This window comes from Nyctereutes procyonoides, unplaced genomic scaffold (assembly GCF_905146905.1).
Source record: "Nyctereutes procyonoides isolate TBG_1078 unplaced genomic scaffold, NYPRO_anot_genome, whole genome shotgun sequence".
In the NCBI taxonomy this organism is placed as follows: domain Eukaryota; kingdom Metazoa; phylum Chordata; class Mammalia; order Carnivora; family Canidae; genus Nyctereutes; species Nyctereutes procyonoides.
In genome coordinates, this window is record NW_026575034.1 from 3,958,165 (window position 1) to 3,977,768 (window position 19,604).

A 19,604-nucleotide genomic window follows, 5' to 3' on the forward strand; every position below is an offset into this window, starting at 1 on the left:
GCCACCATTTTCCTACATGATGCTTCGTGCATGTGTGGTTATATGTGTGAATTAGAAAAGTTTCCCTTCCTTGAGAAGGAAGTTTCCCTTCCTGCTACCTGTCAGAACAAAAAAAGTTGCATGTAACAATTTATAGGGACTATAAGATGAATAGTGCCCTAGCAGTAGCACTAAGTCTCTGACACATCCTAAATGCTTAATAGCTAATACTATAATTCCCTATTACCAAAGGCATTGAACAATGGTAAGAAGTTATGAAACTGAATTTCAGATGAGACAATGTATGGGAGAGAAGACTGAACCTCACTGAGGCACAATCACTCCCACTTCTACCCTAACCTGATCAATTTTCTATTTTCCTGTCTATTAAGATCCTGGTTAAATCATGTTCATTTTTTTTAGGAAATTAGAACAATACATTAAATGTCCCCATTACGTTCTTTAACTGCCAACAACCTATAAAGTGGCTTTTCAGTGATGAACATTGTAGTCACCACCTACCCCAGGGAAGGTGTCTGGGAGCATCTCTGATGTCCTAGCTCACTTTTCATGCTTTTTATTCCACTTTTATCCCTTCTAGTTCTATTTTGCATAATGTCTGCTTTGTAGCAGGCTTCAAATAATTTGGTTTAGAGAAAATGAAGTGTAAATTCAAAATAAATGCATTCATAAATACAAATTATATTTGAAATGGGAAATGGCAAAGCTTCACATTTTCTGGACTTGCTGAGTAGAGTACTTTATGAATTGCAGAACCGTGTTGAGAAAAGGAATGCTAATGAGATATGAAGAGTCTACAAGCTTTAGTTCATGTTACTTCTGCACTTAGAATTCAAGGACAGCAGAGATGTTCTCTACTAAATGTTATTAATGAAGGACATTCTACTTGATATGGTTATATATGTGCTTTGCAACCACAATAACCAGAGGAATGACTTCAATAACTACCAACTACAGAGCCAAGAGCATAAGTTGTTTTCTGAAGTTTTTACTTTCTATTTATTTTTAGATGCACTGAGGGATTGCTTGAGGCTAAGAAATTTATATACATTTTTCCCATTCAATTCTAACAACATCCCCATGAGATAGAGATCATTACTATCCTCAGTTTACAAATGAGATATATAAGGCAGGAAAAAAAATGAACAAGTGGCTCCTCCATCCTAATAAGCGACAAAGCCAGGATTCCAAACCTAGCCTTTAGCATGAAATCCTCTGCCTATGACACCACACTGTGTTGCCAGTAGGTAACGTGCAGTTGACATAAAGTGGGAAACCATCCATCAGCTTTATAATATGGTTCAAGAATCTTTGGAAAACCACAGCTTTTCTATGGAATAGAATAGGGCAATATAACTTTAACAACATTATTATTGCGTTTCCATATATGAGAAAAAATATTTTAAGGAAAAATAACCCCAAATGCTTTCTCCTTAACCAAATTAGTTAAATGACTCTTTTTTTTTTTTTGTCTCATGCTTCATTTAATCTGAAGAATATTATAGGTTCTTTGTTCTTTGTCTTCAGATATAAATGATAATGTTAGAGAACAAGTAACAAATTCAACAATTTAAAAACTAAATTTACATGATGTTAATTTCTGGTGACAGTCTTCCCAATCAGTTGTTTGCTTGTTTGTTTGTTTGTTTTTTTAAAGTCATCTCCTGCCCCCATGCAGATGTGCACCATGCCATAGAGGATGTTCAGAACAGGATAAAGTTAAAGAGACCTCCCCGAGACCTCCTGTAAGGAAAGGTCTTCAGGATTTAAGATATTTGCTCTATCTCCTTCCTACTTTGAGAATTAAGAGCAGAGAGAGCAGGATGGAGGCCAGCAGGTAGGAGATGAAGCTGTAGAGACCGGCGAGTCCAAGGATGCCAGCCGTGGCCCCTGACAACGCTGACACTGAGGTCCTGCAGTAATCCAGGACCATGGCAATGCCTCGCTCAGCTGGATGAGAGTGGGGACGCGTAGGGTTTAGAGGCTTATTTAATCTGTAGTACTTAACATAACTCAGATTGTTATAATACCTCCTCCATGCCTCCATGCAGTGGGAATGAGGCCAGGAGCCTGACACTCTGGAAAGGGGAAGGGAGAAGAGAGGATGTGTGCAGCTTTGAGACACCCCCCATACCCACATGACTGAAATGCTGCTCTTAGACCAGCCAGCTGAGTGCCACTTCCCTTATCATTCACTCAGTCATGTAGTAATAGGAAGAGCCAAAGTGGGGAAAGGTTGATAAAAGAGGACTGTACAAGGAGTACACTGCCCGTCTGTCCCTCTTTGGAGATCCTAGAATGTTGATGCCTTTAATAAGTGGCAATTTAAATATGTATCTTTCAAATACAGAAGAGATTGTTTAGCAAGACGTTATTTAAAACCACTATGTGGGTGCCCGGGTGGCTCATTTGGTTGAGCGACTGACTGTTGATTTTACCTCAGGTCATGATCTCAGGGTCTTGAGATCCAGCCTTGAGACAGGCTCTGCACTCAGCGTAGAGTCTGCTGGAGATTCTCTGTCTCCCTCTCCCCCTCCGCCTCTCCCGTGCTAAGAGGGCATATCCTCTCTCTCTCTCTCAGATAAATAACTAAAGCTTTAAAAAATAAAGAACTGAAGCTACATAAATATGTTTCCTCTAACAACAGAAGAATTATTAAAAAAATAAAATCACTACAAAGGACTGTGAGAATAACTGATCCCCATTTTAGGATTACCGTTAATGCAAACATGTATTTTATATGTGTTCCTCATGAGAGAGTTGGTATAAGTGAGATGTATCCTCAAAAGGGAATTGGTGAAACCCATATAGAATATAGCAACGGCAAATAGCTAAGAGGTGAAACATCCAGATTCTTTTATCTAAAATATGTCTTAATTCTAAATTATCCATTAATCGCCTGGCTCTTATATCACTTTACTTTGAAGTGGCTTTTTTGGAGCCCCAACTCATTGTGAAGATGCCCCACTCTCTTCATCTGTCATAGCTCATCAGGGATATGTATTGTTTTTTGCTTATTCTGGTTCGTATGAGATATTGTACAACTTTGTATGAGACTGAAACTTAGGAGAGTTTTCTCCAAAAATACCTGTAGTTGCTGCCTGAAGTATCTCATCCACGGTTCCCCAGAGTTAGAGTTGTAATAAAAGAGGACTTTTAGCAGAGATTTATAAGTACCATAAACTGTGCAGCAATGATTTATTCTATTACTTTATGTGTTATAGGTACACTCCCTCTTCCCTGCCGCTACAGCCTAGGACTTGGTTTATAATTACGTTTTATACGTTCATATGCACAGTAATAATTGTAAATCAAAATAATTGGTAAGTCAAATTGCAAACTATTGCTTTAGAAACATTTTAGTATAAGTTGTGCAATATATATGTCTATGTTAGTTCCAATCTGTTCTTCAGGGCAATTACTTAATATTTGAAGCTATTTAATCAGTTATGCATTCTCCAGGATGGCATACTAAAAGTCTTCAATTTGGACAATACGGTCTTAACTTGACTGTTCCTTAATTACTAAATGACGTGAGAAATAATTTTCTGTGGAGAGATTTCTGGTAGTCAAGATATGTGGATTGTTAATAAAGGTTTTATAGAGACTTCTGCCAAAAAAATCCAAATAGCTTCCTAGATCCTTAGAGTGGAGCTCTTTGCTTTGGAATCAGATTGGATCTGATTGGATTACCTTAGAGGTAATTCTTCCCCGAAAAGACCAGAAAATTTGCTAAACCTACCATTATAGTATTGTTGCATCTGCTTATTATTCAAAGGACATTTCCGTGTTCTGTAAGAAAGAGAACAGAGACTTGTTTTACGAGAAGAGGATGTGGAACTTCTGTGTGTATATGTTTGTACAGGTGTGTACACCTTCTCACTGATAAATATCTCCAGGTGAAACAAAATTCAAGCTAAATTTAAATCTCATTAAAACATACCAGATGGTAGTGAATCTGCTAGGACAGAGAAATATAGTCATAATAAGTTACCAATCTCACCCAAAAAGAACCCACACCTGTGAAAGTCAGATTGGCTTAGTTCACATCATGACAGTAACAGCTATAATCGCTAGCGTCTGATAAATAGGGACAAAATATTGTTGACGTCTGTAACATGTTGTAAGGATTAATTGTGATAATCTGCATAAAGGGCTCAGCACAGTGTCTGGTTCCTGGTAAGCCTCTAGAGATGCAGCCATTGTACAACTACAACATTTTATGTATATATGCTATATTATTTTATGTATATATTTTATTATTTTGTAACATTTTATTTTTTTCCACTTTCCTGCACTTTATTAAAAAAAAAAAAAAGCGACGATGGTAAATCTCTAGAAAGTCAATATTCTAGGATCCCTCCCTCAAAAATGTGACATTTGATTTCCAAACACATGCCAGAGTTCCAAACACATGCAGGGTTCCCAACTGTGCCAAGGAGGTGAGAAGCTAAAATCATAAAATGTTCATCGTCCAGCTTCCCCCGGTCTGCGGTCTGTCTTTGGATCAACAATAATTGCCTGAACAGCTGCTATAGCTTCATGAATTTTTGTCTGTAGCTCTCAGCTCTTCCATATGCAGCAACCACAGAATGTGAGCAGCTTCCTTAAGAACTGCATCTCCTCCGTCAAAACCAGGAAAATGTTTGTCTTAAACAACAGGCAAGCCCTCTTTTATTTGATTTGCTTTAGCAACTGCCTCCTTTGTCAGGAGCTTCCGGACCAAAATGAGAATTGCCTTAAGCATTACCCGGTAATCATGATGCTGAATCTGAAGAAGGTTGGACAAAGCCATTACGCCAGCCTTAAAATCGAGATTTACATCCGAATTGATCAGTGGCTCTGCATTTTTAGCTGCATTTCAGCATCTTTTGTATTATCAGGTACCAACTCCTTGTATTCTTCAGCATTGTCTCCATATTCAAGTCTAACATCTAAACCAAAAAGCCAGTCATTTGCTTCTGGTCAGATCTTGAATCTTGGAAAGACAGTTCCCATCTCTGAGATACTTTTCAGGAACTTGGGCCAGTCCGTGCTGTGAATGTTTCTTAAATCACTTCTGTCTTCAGTCTCATAGTATGTGATTTTCTCGTCTTCAAGCCGAACATTAAGGTTTCTAAATTCTGTTTCATCTTTGCAGTTGAAGCCATTAGGCTTGTGGTAATTGAGGGCCACCAGCCTGTGTCAGAACATGGTCCCCCCTCTGGTCCCCAGGCTTTGGCTGGGAGAAGAGAGGCCAGGAGGAGCGGGCAATGCTGGCACCTGGGAGCACAAGACCTGCACATGATTTTTCCAGAATGGTACCGTGAGTCCCATTAGTCTTCATGTTACTTACACACTTAATGACGACAGGGTGATAAGTTTGTCGTTTCATTAATACTAATTACTAATACTCTGTACTCCAGTGTTTCCAGTCATTTGTCTTCCCTTTTGACAATAGATAATACCTGGATGAGCATCTCTATGCATTAACTATTTTGAGTTCTGTTGAGTTACAAGTGTATAGTAAAATGCACGGGGGAATGTTTTATGACTATTGCCATGTAGCAGTTTGTCTTTTAAAAAGTTTACACGACTTTATGATATCAGTAGTACTATATCTATTCTTCAATTTTATTACAACTTTTTGCAATGAGTATTATAATTATTGATAGTATTTTATTATTATTAATATTATTTTCAAATATGTATTTATTCTAGAGACAGCAAGCAGGAGCAGGAGGGGAAGAGGGAGAGGGAGTGGGGAGAGGGGCAGAGGGACAAGAAGAGATGAGAGTGAGGAGGAAGAGCAGAGGGAGAGAGAGGAGAGATTTCCAGGAGGAGGGGCAGAGGGAGAGGCAATCTCGAGCCACTCCTGGCTGGACAGACCACAATGCGGGCTCCATCTCAAGACCCTGAGATCATGACCTGAGCCGAAACCAAGATTTGGACACTTAACTGACTGTGCCATCCAGATACCCCTAGTATTTTTTTTTAATTTTAATATTGTTAATTCAAGGTTGTTCCAATAAACATTTCTTTGATGGTATAAACAGTGAATATATTCTTAGTATTTATTATTTTAGTTGCCCTCTATATATTCATTACACTTTTAAAAATTTAGTACTAAATATAAAAGTGTATATTTAGTGCTTACTTACTAATTGGTTACAAGAGTAAAAAAAAAAAAAAAAAAAAGGAAGTTTTAGGCATTTTTATTTACACCACCCATGCATCTGTTAAGGTGAGGTGGCACATCATTGCAAGATGGCTCCATATTAATAGGTGACTGGGAAACACAGAAAAAAAACTCTCCAGAGCTTGCTTAGGGTTGCTGATTCCCTTTATCCATAGCTGCATTATTAACTATGCTCAAAATGACTAACAAGGGAGAAAAGGCAAAGGTATGGGAAACTAGCAATTGAAAAGAAAAAAAAAAAAACAAGAAACAAAATAAGTTGTCCTTCTATCAAAATTGTATTGTTAAAAAAAAATTGTATTGTTAAAAACAGGCTATCATTCTCTTGAAATACATAAAACAAATAACATAGATGTTGACCTTAAGGCTTCATCTGTTGTACTATTTACAGGAAAATATCCATCAAGGGACCAGGTAAAAAACAGTGAGTTACATGGAAAGAAATAGAAAAAGGGATGCTGGCACAAGAAAACTAAAGATAAGTCTTGAATTGTTCATTCTTTTGAAAGTTCCAGTTCTTTTCCTATACTCCCTTCTCTGGGTTCCATGATTTCCTAGAAAGGCTCACAGAACACAAAGAAACACACATTTACTGGTTTATGATGAAGGATACAAGTCATAGGACAAGGTATGCAGGGGAGACAGGGAGCTTATTTGCCCTGTCAAGGTAGGCCAATCTGTCCATGTGTTCACCACACAGGAGATCTCTGAACCCTGTTATCATTATTATTTTTTAAAGGAGGTTCATTTCATAGGCATCATTGATGGAATCATTGGTGACTGGTGATTAATGCAACCTCCAGTCCCTAACTCTCTCCTCTCTCTCTGAAGGTCAGGGGGCAAGGCCGAAGGTTCCAACTCTTTAATCAGACCTTCATCTATCTTGAGGGTGGCTCCCATCCTGAAGCTGCCCAATGGCTCCTCCTTTTTTTTTTTTTTTTAAGATTTATTTATTATTTATTCATGAGAGACACAGAAAGAGAGAAGCAGAGACACAGGCAGAGGGAGAAGCGAGCTCCATGCAGGGAGCCCGACGTGGGACTCGATCCCAGGTCCCCAGGATCAGGCCCTGGGCTGAAGGTGGTGCTAAACCGCTGAGCCACCCGGGCTGCCCCCAGTGGCCCCTCCCCTTGAGGGCAGCCTCATTAGAATTGTCTCCTATCATCCAATCACTCATAACATTCCAAGGGTTTTAGGAGTTTGTCCCAGAAACCAGGATAAAGGCCAAGTAGCTTTCTATGATACCACACATAATATGTTAGACATAATATGTGCATCTGGCATGTCCCTATACAGGGGAAAGAGCAGTGAGTTAGAAAAAGGAAAGGGACATGTTAAGAGCAAAGCCTAAGTTCCAGTTCTCTTGAGGCCAAGGTGTATAGGAATACGTCCTTTTGAGAATCTTCTGTGTGTGTGCATGCGCTAATATTGCTAATATTCCAATTATTCCTAATCCACGTGTTAGTTTACTAGATATTTTATTTTACTTTATCACTTACCCTCAGTTTACCTTGATTATGGGAATACACTTATATTTTGCCAGCTTGTTAATCCTCTTAAATAATTGGTGGATAATTAACTCTAATAATATACTAGTTAGCTAGAATTTGACTATAGCTAAACATAATCTAGAAACAAAGCTCAAACCTGGAAGGTAATTTCCTATTAGGTAGCATTAAATAAAAATCAAGTCTTCCTTTTCTCCTGCTAAATTTAATAAAAATCTTCATTTTACTTTGACATTTTTGTCTTTCCATTTACATGTTTTAAAAGGTTAGAAATAGCAGTATTTCCCTGCTCAATACTTGTCAATCAATAAAGGCTATTTACTGCTTACAATCCAGCAAACAGAACCAAAACATTCACGAATTTCTATCTAACATTTATTAAATCTCTAGTTTTGAATGATGCTGCAAGGTTTAACAAGATTTTACAATAAAAAGACAAGAGCACAGTCTCTGTGGGTTAACATGATATTAAATATATTAAATATGTTTTTTAAAGGTCACCGTAGTTCATTTTACTAGGAAATGATTTGAAACCAGAAACCAGTACTTGATACACTTTGAATTAAACATTTTTTGTGATTTAATCAGATGATGGTTTAGTCAATATCAGGAAAGACTGGAAAGAAATATAAGGTTACAATTTTGAGACTCTTGTGAATAAATTTAGTATTGTAGGGTTTTTTTTTCTTTTTAGTTAATGATCTATGCTTATATAAGAATATAAATAAACTCTTAAAAATTACAACCAACTATATAAAGACCCAAATTAAATTATTTTGGCACATCCACAAAATATCTCTTGATATTTTCACAAAAGAAGGAAAATTGGAAATTGTGTGTTTAAAGTATATGCTTGGATGTGTTATACATGCATACAGCTGTGTGTTCATTGACATGTAGAAAGTAGGACAGATACATAAATATGTATACATTTAGGCTTTCACTATCTAAAAGGCATGATTCTACATGTATTTTACTTTATTTTGTTTTATTTTATTTATTCTATTTTTTCCATAAAAGATTAACAGATGTGGAGGTATTACAACTGCTCTGAACAATACAGTATTGTAGGGTTGCTAGGAGTTTGTAATTTGAATGGAAGAGCTAGAAGTGAGAGTTGGGTAGAGAATTTATACCATGTATTAATTAAATCAGGATTTATATATTTTAGTAGTGGTTTTCTGGTTGGAACATTTTATTATCAATAAATCTGAAGTGAGGGATGCCTGAGTGGCTCAGCAGTTTGGTACCTGCCTTTGGCCCAGGACGTGATCCTGGAGTCCCAGGATTGAGTCCCACATCGGGCTCCCTGCGTGGGGCCTGTTTCTCCCTCTGCCTGTGTCTCTGCCTCTCTCTCTCTCTCTCTCTCTCTGAATAAATAAATGAAATCTTTTTTTTTAATAAATAAATCTGAAGTGAATAATCAAGTACATAGAAATTCTGAAACTTTGTAATCCATAGAAGAACTTGAAAATTACATATAATTGTGGGATGACCAAAATAAATATGATGCGTTTCATTTACAATTTTTTAGTTCCCTACAATATAATTACTTTATAGGTCCATTATGTAATGTATATTCTAGAGAGTAGCTTTAGTAAGTACTTGCAATCATCATATGAGTTGATGCTGGAGATTATATTCCAGGGAAGTATTTCAAATATCATGAAGATTCTGTATCTTTCTTGGTAAACTATAAAAAAGACCAAGCCTTTTAGATGTGAATTAAATATGCTTTTTTTTTTTGTCTTCTCACAACTTTAACAATGTCTTTTTTTGTCTTATCAACTCAGTACATTAAGGATTCAAAGTACTTATATCAGCAAGATTCCTTCTTTTCAAGGCTTCAAATACCAATATGACCAACAGAATATTTCAACTTTAACTCAGGTGGATTTTTTTTTTTAGATTTATATCTATTATCTCTAAAAAAAGGTATATGTAAGGCAAAGCATCATTAAAGTCAGTATGCCTGGGTAACAAAAAGTTGTACAATGGATCTTAAGACATGTATTGTAAAGATATGTACTATAAGTATAGACAGGTCAAGTTAAGAAAGATTTTAACAAACATTGTGCTCTATCCTGCAGGTAACAGAAAAAAAAATAGCTTTTTTTTTTTTTTTTTTTTTTTTAGAAAGATCGTTCTTGTGGACAGAATGACTGTCAAAATACTATATCATTGGGATTCTACCAAAATGGTGCATAACTTTCTACACAATTAGTGTTGCTCAACTGTGTTTTGTTGGATCATTTTTACTGTTCATTAAAAATATCCCAGGCAGAGCCTACAGTTTTATTTTTACTTGGTTGTGTTAAAAACCAAAACTCTAGCGGTTCCTGGGTGGCTCAGCTTGTTAAGTGTCTGCCTTCATCTCAGGTCATGATCTCTGGGTCCCAGGATCCAGCCCCATGTTGAGCTCGTTGCTCGGTGGGGAGTCTGTTTCTCCCTGTCACTCTCACTCTGTGCTGTCTCCCTCCCTCTCTCTGTCGTCCTCTCTCTCAAATAAATAAATAAATTCTTAAAAAATCCAAAATTCTAATCTCATAGCAAATTTAAGGTTATCTTATCCTAAAATTTGTATGGAACCACAAAGACCCAAACATAACTTTGAAGAAGAAAACAAAAGCTGGATTTCATAGTGTGTTAATAGGCTGTAACCAGGGGGATCTCTGGGTTGCTCAGCAATTTAGTGCCTGCCTTCAGCCCAGGGCATGATCCTGGAGTCTTGGGATCGAGTCCCACATCAGGCTCCTTGCATGGACCCTGCTTCTCCCTCTGCCTGTGTCTTTGCTTCTCTCTCCATATCTCTCATGAATAAATAAATAAAATCTTAAAAAAAAGCTGTAACCATCAAGACAGTATGGTATTAGAACAAAAACAGGCACATAGATCAAGGGAACAGAATAAAGAACCCGGAAATGGACCCTCAACTCTATGGTCAACCAATCTTTGACAAAGCAGGAAAGAAAATCCAGTGGAAAAAAGACAGTCTCTTAAATGGTGTTGGGAAAATTGGACAGCCACATGCAGAAGAATGAAGTTGGACCATTTTCTTATACCATACATAAAAATAAACATGCTAGACACATCTCCAGAGGAAAGGGAAACAAAAGCAAAAGTGAACTATCAAGATTTCATAAAAAGCTTTGGCACAGCAAAGGAAACAGCAAAACTAAAAGGCAACTTGTAGAATGGGAGAAGATATTTGTAAATGTCATATCAGATAAAGGGATAGTATCAAAATCTATAAAGAACTTATCAAACTCAACACCCCCAAAAAACCCAAAAAACCCAGTCAAGAAATGGGCAGAAGACATGAGCAGACATTTCTTCAAAAAAGACACACCAAGTCCAACAGAGGCTTGAAAAAAAGCTCAACATTACTCGACATCAGGGAAATACAGATCAAAACCACAATGAGGTCAGAATGGCTCAAATTAACAACTCAGGAAACAACAAATGTTGGTGAGGATGAGGAGAAAGGGCAACCCCTCTTGTAGGTGGGAATGCAAACTGGTGGTGCAGGCACTCCAGAAAATAGTATGGAAGTTCCTCACAAAGTTAAAAATAGAGCTACACCCAGCAATTGCACAACTGGGTATTTCTCCAAAGGACACAAACGTGTTTTGAAGGAGCACATGCACTCCATAGCTATAGCAGCAATGTGCACAATAGCTAGAATATGGAAAGAGCCCAGATGGCCATCGGCAGATGGATGGATAAAGATGTGGTGTCTATATACAATGGCATACTACTCACTACTCAGCCACCAAAAAGAATGAAATGCTGCCATTTGCAATGATATGGTTGGAACTTGAAGGTATTAAGTGAAATAACTCAGTCAAAGAAATATAAATACCATATCATTTCATTCGTATATGGGAACTTAATTTAATTTAAACAAAACAGATTAAGGAACCTAGGGGAAGAGAAAATAAGATTAAAACAGAGAAGGAGGCAAAGCATAAGAGACTCTTAACTGTAGGAAACAAACTGAGGGTTGCTGGAGGGGAGGGGTAACTGGGTGATGGGCATTAAGGAGAGTACATGAAGTAATGAGCACTGGGAGTTGTATGTAACCGATAAATCACTAAATTCTACATCTGAAACACTTTATATGCTAATTAAACTGAATTTAAATATTTTTTTTAAAAATTAAATGTTATCTCTCTAACTCTTCTCTGTTTCTATTAGGCTTTGGGAATTTTATTTTTTATTTACTTTTTTCTAAGTAAACTCTACACCCAACATGAGGCTCAGAGTCACCACTCACAGATCAAGAATCACATGCTCTGACTGAGATGCCCCAGGCTTTGGGGATTTTAAAAAGCACTTTTTTTGTTTGTTTGTTTTTAAGATTTTTTATTTATTCATGAGAGATGCAGAGAGAGAGAGAGAGGGGCAGAGACACAGGCAGAGGGAGAAGCAGGCTTCACGCAGGGAGCCCGACACGGGACTCGATCCCAGGACTCCAGGATCACACCCTGGGCCGAAGGCAGGTGCTTAACCACTGAGCCACCCAGGGATCCCCAAGAGTGAGTGCTTTTTTATTCTTCACTTCATCCTATCACCCTGGTTTGTAGGGGTGTGTAGAGCCTGAATCTGAGGAGATATCTCACTTCCTTTGGAGAAGATTTTCTTTGAGGAAAGAAAGAATAAGGAAAACAAATTTTGTTTCCCGAACTTATCCCAACACATGGTAAGTTATGCAGCTTATCTCGTCATGGTAATGCAGCCTATCACATGCTGGTGACGGGGCTGCAGAACAGTTGCTCTGGTGCTTCTCATCTGTTCTAACGTGATGGTCTCAGCATAGAGGATGAGTTTGCTTTACCTCTTGAAAGTAGCATTTGGGCCTTCCCTGGATCCTGACATCATTTATGACTCATTCCAGGGAGAGTTGCTACATCTACAACTAGTCTTACCAGAACTGCACACTTCTCACCAATTCCAAGTGAGATGTTGATGTTACACCCTACTTTCCTTTCATCTTAACCTTTTTTTTTTTTTTTTTGCTTCCTCATGTGGAACCATGAAAATAGATCTCTGTGAATGATCTTTTTTTTTTTTTTTTAATTCTCTCTTATGTCACTTTGTGAAGTTGAGAGGACAACCAGGAATAAAAATCTCTTTACCATGAACATTGATCTGGGCACAGGTCTAAGACGCAGTCAACTTTTGTTGTTGTCCTTTCCTCTCCAGTTTTCTTAAAAACGCCTTATATAAGGCATAACCACTGGAGTTTAGTTGGCCATAGAAAGATTGTTTGTTAGTAAAACCAGAGGAAAATGTGTAAAGCCAAATGTTGACAGGTTTTTTCTTATGGAACCTTTTCTTTTCTTTTCTTTTTTTCTTTTCTTTTCTTCTTTTCTTTTCTTTTCTTTTTCTTTTCTTTTCTTTTTCTTTTCTTTTTTTCTTTTTTCTTTCTTTTCTTTTTTCTTTCCTTTTCTTTTCTTTCCTTTTTTCTTTTCTTTCTCTTCTTTTTTCTTTTTTTCTTTCTTTTCTTTTCTCTTTTTTCTTTTCTTTTTTTTCTTTCCTTTCTTTTCTTTTCTCTACTTTTTTCTTTTTTTCATTTCTTTTTCCTTTCTTTTCCTTTCCTTTCCTTTCCTTCTTTCCTTCTTTCCTTTCCCCTTTTCTTTCCTTTTTTTTTTTAAGATTTATTTATTTGAGAGAGAACATGCATGCATACTAATGGGGGGAAGAGCAGAGGGAGAGAATCTCAAGCAGACTCCCCACTGAGCAGAGAGCCCAATGTGGGGCTCTATCCCATGACCTGTGAGATCATGACCTGAGCCAAAATCAACGGTCAGAACCACCCAGGCACCCCTGGACTCTTTACTCTCAATTGTTTGTATTGGTTGCCAAATCTGGGGTAACAAAAATTCTCTCTCATTGACTTAATATACTAGCTACAGAAACCAAGCTTATGGGAGGAAAAAGAAAAAAAAAAAAAAAAAGCTTCTGCCAAAACAACTTTATGTAAAGGATATTGAGATTTCACAGAATCAACATAAAGGCTGGAGAAATTATCATACCAAAATCAGTTCCAGAAAGCTAGAAACCAGAAATTGCAGAAATTTCTTCCATAAGGGAAATTGTCCGGCTATGGTGATATAGTTAAATATAATGGATTCCAAATCTTTTTTTTTTTCTCATCTTTATTGGCACTTGCATGCTTCTCTTTCAAGATTTAATTGCAGGAAGGGAATATATGATTAATCAGGCTTCAATCACGACTCATTCCCTTTTCTTGGTAGAGAGACAAAGAAATTAGATCTTGGCATATGCAGTGAGAAGCGCTCTCTGGCTCCCTACCTCTCCTTCACTGCTTTCCATAAGGCAACACAGCATGAGGACAGTAATCTCTTCAAAGAAAGATGGCAGTGAATGCTTGTGGGTAAAAAAGAGAGAAAAAAGAAGTTTGGTGTTACATAGCTAGATAAACTGTCTATTTTAAAATAACCTTTCAAATATTGTATCTCATTGAAGGCCACAGTAAGACAAATTAGTGGCCAGGAATGCCTTCTTCAACAGCCCTAAATGTCCTCCAGCTGATGTCCTTTCATTTGTCTATAGTACTTTCAGAATCTTCCAGTTTCTGTATATAGTTCATATGGAAATCATAGACCTAATTAAAAGGCATGACCCATATTATCAGTGTGTCAACAAGCCAATATAAAGCAATTAAAACCATCCATCAGAAGATGGAAATGCTGTTTGAATCACCAAAATGGGTGTTCACGTAAAAAGTTATCTATTTTAATAATGTATATTTAGTTTTCTAAATAGTTTCAAAAAACTATTTTTTGGCAAAGATGATAATTAGAGTTAAACTTAAAAAACCTATTGGCTTGAGGGACATGGAAAAATGTGGTCAAATACATTCTTTTTCTATTAAATTTGAAAATAAGCTTGAAATCTTTTGAGGCCTGGGATCACGTGAACCACATTGGAGGATTGATAATTATATTCTGTTTTAAAGTATATTTATTTTACTATGGACACAGAGTTTTTTTTTTTTTTTTAAACATTTATCTGTTTTACTGAATTTTTTTTTTTCCTTGCATGCTCTCTCATTGTGGTGGTTTAAATTTGAATAATCTATCACTCCTAACTCATGTATGACCTCCCAGGAGCCATCACCGTGTGTAAATTGTGGTTGTCAACAGTAAGGAAAAAAAAAAAAAAGAACTCACAAGGAGAATGTAAACTCGGGTTCTTGAGGTGTAAGAGAGACAACTTCTGGCTAGTTCAGTCACTTTGAAGTAAATTCTCAGTAAGTCCAAAATCCAAACTCCTTAACAGGGTTCTTTTCTATTCTCCGAAGTGTTCCCTTGCTCCTGTCTCCTTGCCAAAATGATCCTGTCAGCACAGAGGTTTTGTGCCTGTAAGGGACAGAGGTATAGACCTTGATTCTGATTACTGTCCCCCGGGTCTTGTCCTCACGGCAAAGAGATTGCTGAGGCCTGATTCCATGTCCCTGCGTTAGAGACTGCCATCCTGTGTTTCCTCCCACCTATCATTTGGAGCATCGTGCTGGCTCAGTAGGGTGGAGATTATGCTTCCTGTCATTAACCTCCATCCTGAGATGCTTGAAGTCTTTGGCCCCTTCACCTTGTACAGCCAGACCAAGCCAAGCCCTTTCAGCACTTCCCTATCTCTTCATGTTTTACCAAAGTCATCAGAAGAGGTTTTCTTTCTTTTTTTTTTTTAATTTTTAAAAAATGTTTTATTTTTGTGCATATCATGAACAGATCATATCTTCATCTTTTCATGACACAGTTTTTAAATTTGAAGCACTTATCAGTGTTGAGCATAGCAGGAAAATGCAGTATCTGAACGTTCCCTGGTTCTTTCAACACATCTAGCAGTGTATTAGGGATGTCAAGAATCTTAATTCTCTTTTAACAGAGATTGAGGTGACAAAGATATTAGGTCCATTCTCACAGTCAGATTTTTCCTTTCCTTCTCACAGTAGTTTCTACTTCCTCTACGTCCTTTCCCTAATCAATAGAATAGAGAGACAGAGAGAGAGAGAGAGAGGCAGAGACACAGGCAGAGGGAGAAGCAGGCTCTATGCAGGGAGCCTGATGCGGGACTCGATCCCGGGACTCCAGGATCACGCCCCGGGCCAAAGGCAGGTGCCAAACCGCTGGGCCACCCAGGGATCCCCTTCTACACCATTCTTTATAGTAAAACTCTATCATTTAAATAGCACTTGAAACAGAGCTTTTGAAATTGAGGAAGTATCTGACTCATTCAATAATACTGTAATGTCAGAACGATTATATATTGAATTTCTTTTTTTCATTTTGGAGTTTGATTCCTAAACTTTAATTATTTATTTATCCATAGAACATTTCATTAATAATTTGGAACCAAAGGCTGAATTGTTCTGACTGAAAAGAGGATGATATTACAGTGTGAAGAATGAAAAGTGAGAAAGATATTAATATGTTTTCAAAGCATTTTTTAATTGATCATTCTATGACATGTATATATTGTTTTCCCAGCAAATAGCCAACTGTCGTTTCTTCACCGGTATCTACTGAGAACCTTCCAGGTGTCACACATTGATCAGGATTAAAATGGATTTAGAATGCCTTATGTGTAAACATGATAATTATGGGCAGCCCTTAAATATATTTATATAATTTAAAACCTTAGACTATTGCTCTTCTTATGTACACAACAAACATATCTTAAACTATTTTAATAACTCCCTAACATTGCTGAATTTATTTTGTCCTGAAACTATTCTTCACAGATTGGATAGAGCAAATATTAATAATTGTTTAAGTTGTATCATTTTGTTTCATTTAATCTTTCGGTATTTTTCATCGTAATTATGATTAAGCCTTAAATTTCTGCTGTGGTCTAAAAGGCCTGAAATGCAGCAGATCTGATTCATAACTGTGTTTTCATCTGAGTGGCCAGTCTATGTAATACTCCATCTTTTCTCCTCAGCTCAGGTTCTAAACAATTATGAGAGGGACAGAGTAAGTATGAAGTAAATCAGAATGTGACCTTTACTATTGATAATGCCTGCATTGCTTTATAAGGCTTAGATCCATTATCCAAATGAGCTTACACATATTTTATTCCCAAATTCGACTTAACCACTTGGTGATATATATGCTCAGCTATTCAGGGACAGGCCAAACTCCTAGAAGGCCCACTTGTGAAACTTTTCTCATGAAGAATCATAGGAAATTGTGCACTTTTTAAAAGTCATCTTCAAAGAAAAAGAAAAAGGAAAGAAACTGAGTCCTTTCTGTTCCTTTGTTTTTCTGTGAGAGTGTGCCCAATAATTTCTACCTTCTACTTTCTTTTAACATTGCATTAGAGGTCTTAACCAGTGCAATAAGACAGGAAAATGAAATAATAGGTAAGAGTGTAATTAGTTCATGATACTGTAATTGATGTCTCCCCACCTTTTTAGAGAGAGAGGGAGTGTGGGGGCAGGGGGTGGGGGCAGGCAGAGGGGCAGAGGGCGAAGGAGAGAATCTTGGGGTTGACCCGAGGCTTCATCTCACAACCTTGAGTTCATGACCTGAGCCCAAATCAAGAGCCGGATGCTTAATAACTCACTGAGCCACCCAGGTGCCCTATGATGTTCCCTTTCATAAAAACATGAAGCTTGGAGACTCCCTTCAGTGTTCCCCAGAAACATCCTGCATTACTCTCTACTTTCTATCACCGACCTTCTTTAAATCCCTTGAATAAATTCGTTTTCCCCCTGTGGCTCAACAGGCAGTTCTCTCTGCCCTCTTCACCATGTCATCTTCTATTTATCCTTTATATCGCAGTCAACCTCCCTTCCTAACTCTCTTAAACACTTTATTTTTTATGTCACTAAAAACAGTTTTAAATTACGTATTTTCACAGCTATTTATTTAAAGTACGTGTATCATACAAAAGGGGGGAGGCAGCTGAATCCAACATGGACCACATACATGAACCTCCTTGAATAGAAAGGATCATCTGTCAGCCGGAAGCAACGGTGGTGAAAGAGCCTTGACAGTAGGCACGGAGACACCACAAGTGACAACAACGGTTAATATTCTGAGTAAGAGAAGCCTGAATAAAAGGCTTTCATATTGACCCATAGGTAGGGACGTCTCCACACCCCAATTCAGCAGGAAGGAGTTACAGAAGATGAGACCTTTCACCTTCAACTTCAAAGACTTAAGGGTCACAATTGTTCAGGAGGGAAATGAGGGGGCAGAAGGCTAGCTGAGGACAAAGCAGAAGCAGACTCCCCACACCTCCCCCTACACCTGGGTGGGATGGTGTGACAGGAAGCTCCCAACTGTCTTAATGTTAATGCCTTCCTAGAGGGATAAACAACCTTAACTTGACAATGGGAAGGCCTCCAGTATCCTATAGGTCCTCTTTAACATATGCATATCCTTTGGAAACCTCCCTTTTCCTCACCTCCCCCAACTCTCAAGTGTGTAATCATCTACCCCTCACAACCCCAGGGAGGCAGCTCTTTCTGCCCAGGGGTCCTGTCCCTGTGCTTCAATAAAACCACCCTTTTTACAAAATAAAAACAAAAACAAAAAGCAAACAAACAAACAAAAAACAAAAACAATATGTATCTTCCTTAAAAAAAAATTGATTTATTCATGAGAGACACAGAGAGAGAGAGAGGCAGAGACACAGGCAGAGGGGGAAGCAGGCTCCACACAGGGAGCCCGATGCAGGCCTCATTCTCAGGACTCCAGGATCACGCCCTGGGCTGAAGGCAGACGCTCAACCACTGAGCCACCCGGGTGTCCTGGATATGTATCTTCCAATGCACTCAAGGTTTCATAGAGTCAAAAATCGTGACATTTATTGCATATTTTACTGCAGAACCTATCATTCCTTGACAGAGAGTAGCTAGACCAAGTGTTCGATATATATTTGTTGAGTAGAGAAAGAGCATTTGTTGATTTTTACCTGGGACATTGGTGGGGAAATCTGAAGTGAGCAGTGTATGCAGGCCGCATCCAAGGTGTTGTGCAGAAACAGGAACGGGGGCGGGGGGGAGACAGAGAAGCAAAGTGTGCAGCTAGAAGGCTGAGAAAAGGGGTTCCCAGTTTGTTTTTTAAGATTTCATTTATTCTGATTTTTGTGTGGAATCAGAAAAGACCCCGAATAGCCAGGGGAATTTTAAAAAAGAAAACCATAGCTGGGGGCATCACAATGCCAGATTTCAGGTTGTACTACAAAGCTGTAGTACAAAGCTGTGGTCATCAAGACAGTGTGGTACTGGCACAAAAACAGACACATAGACCAATGGAACAGAATAGAGAATCCAGAAATGGACCCTGAACTTTATGGTCAACTAATATTCGACAAAGGAGGAAAGACGATCCACTGGAAGAAAGACAGTCTCTTCAATAAATGGTGCTGGGAAAATTGGTCATCCACATGCAGAAGAATGAAACTAGACCACTCTCTTGCACCATACACAAAGATAAACTCAAAATGGATGAAAGATTTAAATGTGAGACATGATTCCATCAAAATCCTAGAAGAGAACACAGGCAACACCCTTTTTGAACTTGGCCACAGTAACTTCTTGCAAGATACATCCACGAAAACAAAAGAAACAAAAGCAAAAATGAACTATTGGGACTTCATCAAGATAAGAAGCTTTTGCACAGCAAAGGATACAGTCAACAAAACTCAAAGACAACCTACAGAATGGGAGAAGATATTTGCAAATAACATATCAGATAAAGGGCTAGTTTCCAAAATCTATAAAGAACTTATTAAACTCAACACCAAAGAAACAAACAATCCAATCATGAAATGGGCAAAAGACATGAAGAGAAATCTCACAGAGGAAGACATGGACATGGCCAACATGCACATGAGAAAACGCTCCGCATCACTTGCCATCAGGGAAATACAAATCAAAA

The 19,604-nt window shown here is 37.9% G+C and overlaps 1 pseudogene; it reads right to left on the reverse strand.

Annotated features, from left to right (window-relative positions):
* Nucleotides 1-4,467: 4,467 nt before the first annotated feature.
* Nucleotides 4,468-5,193, reverse strand: LOC129504762 (RNA transcription, translation and transport factor protein-like; annotated as a pseudogene).
* Nucleotides 5,194-19,604: the final 14,411 nt, after the last annotated feature.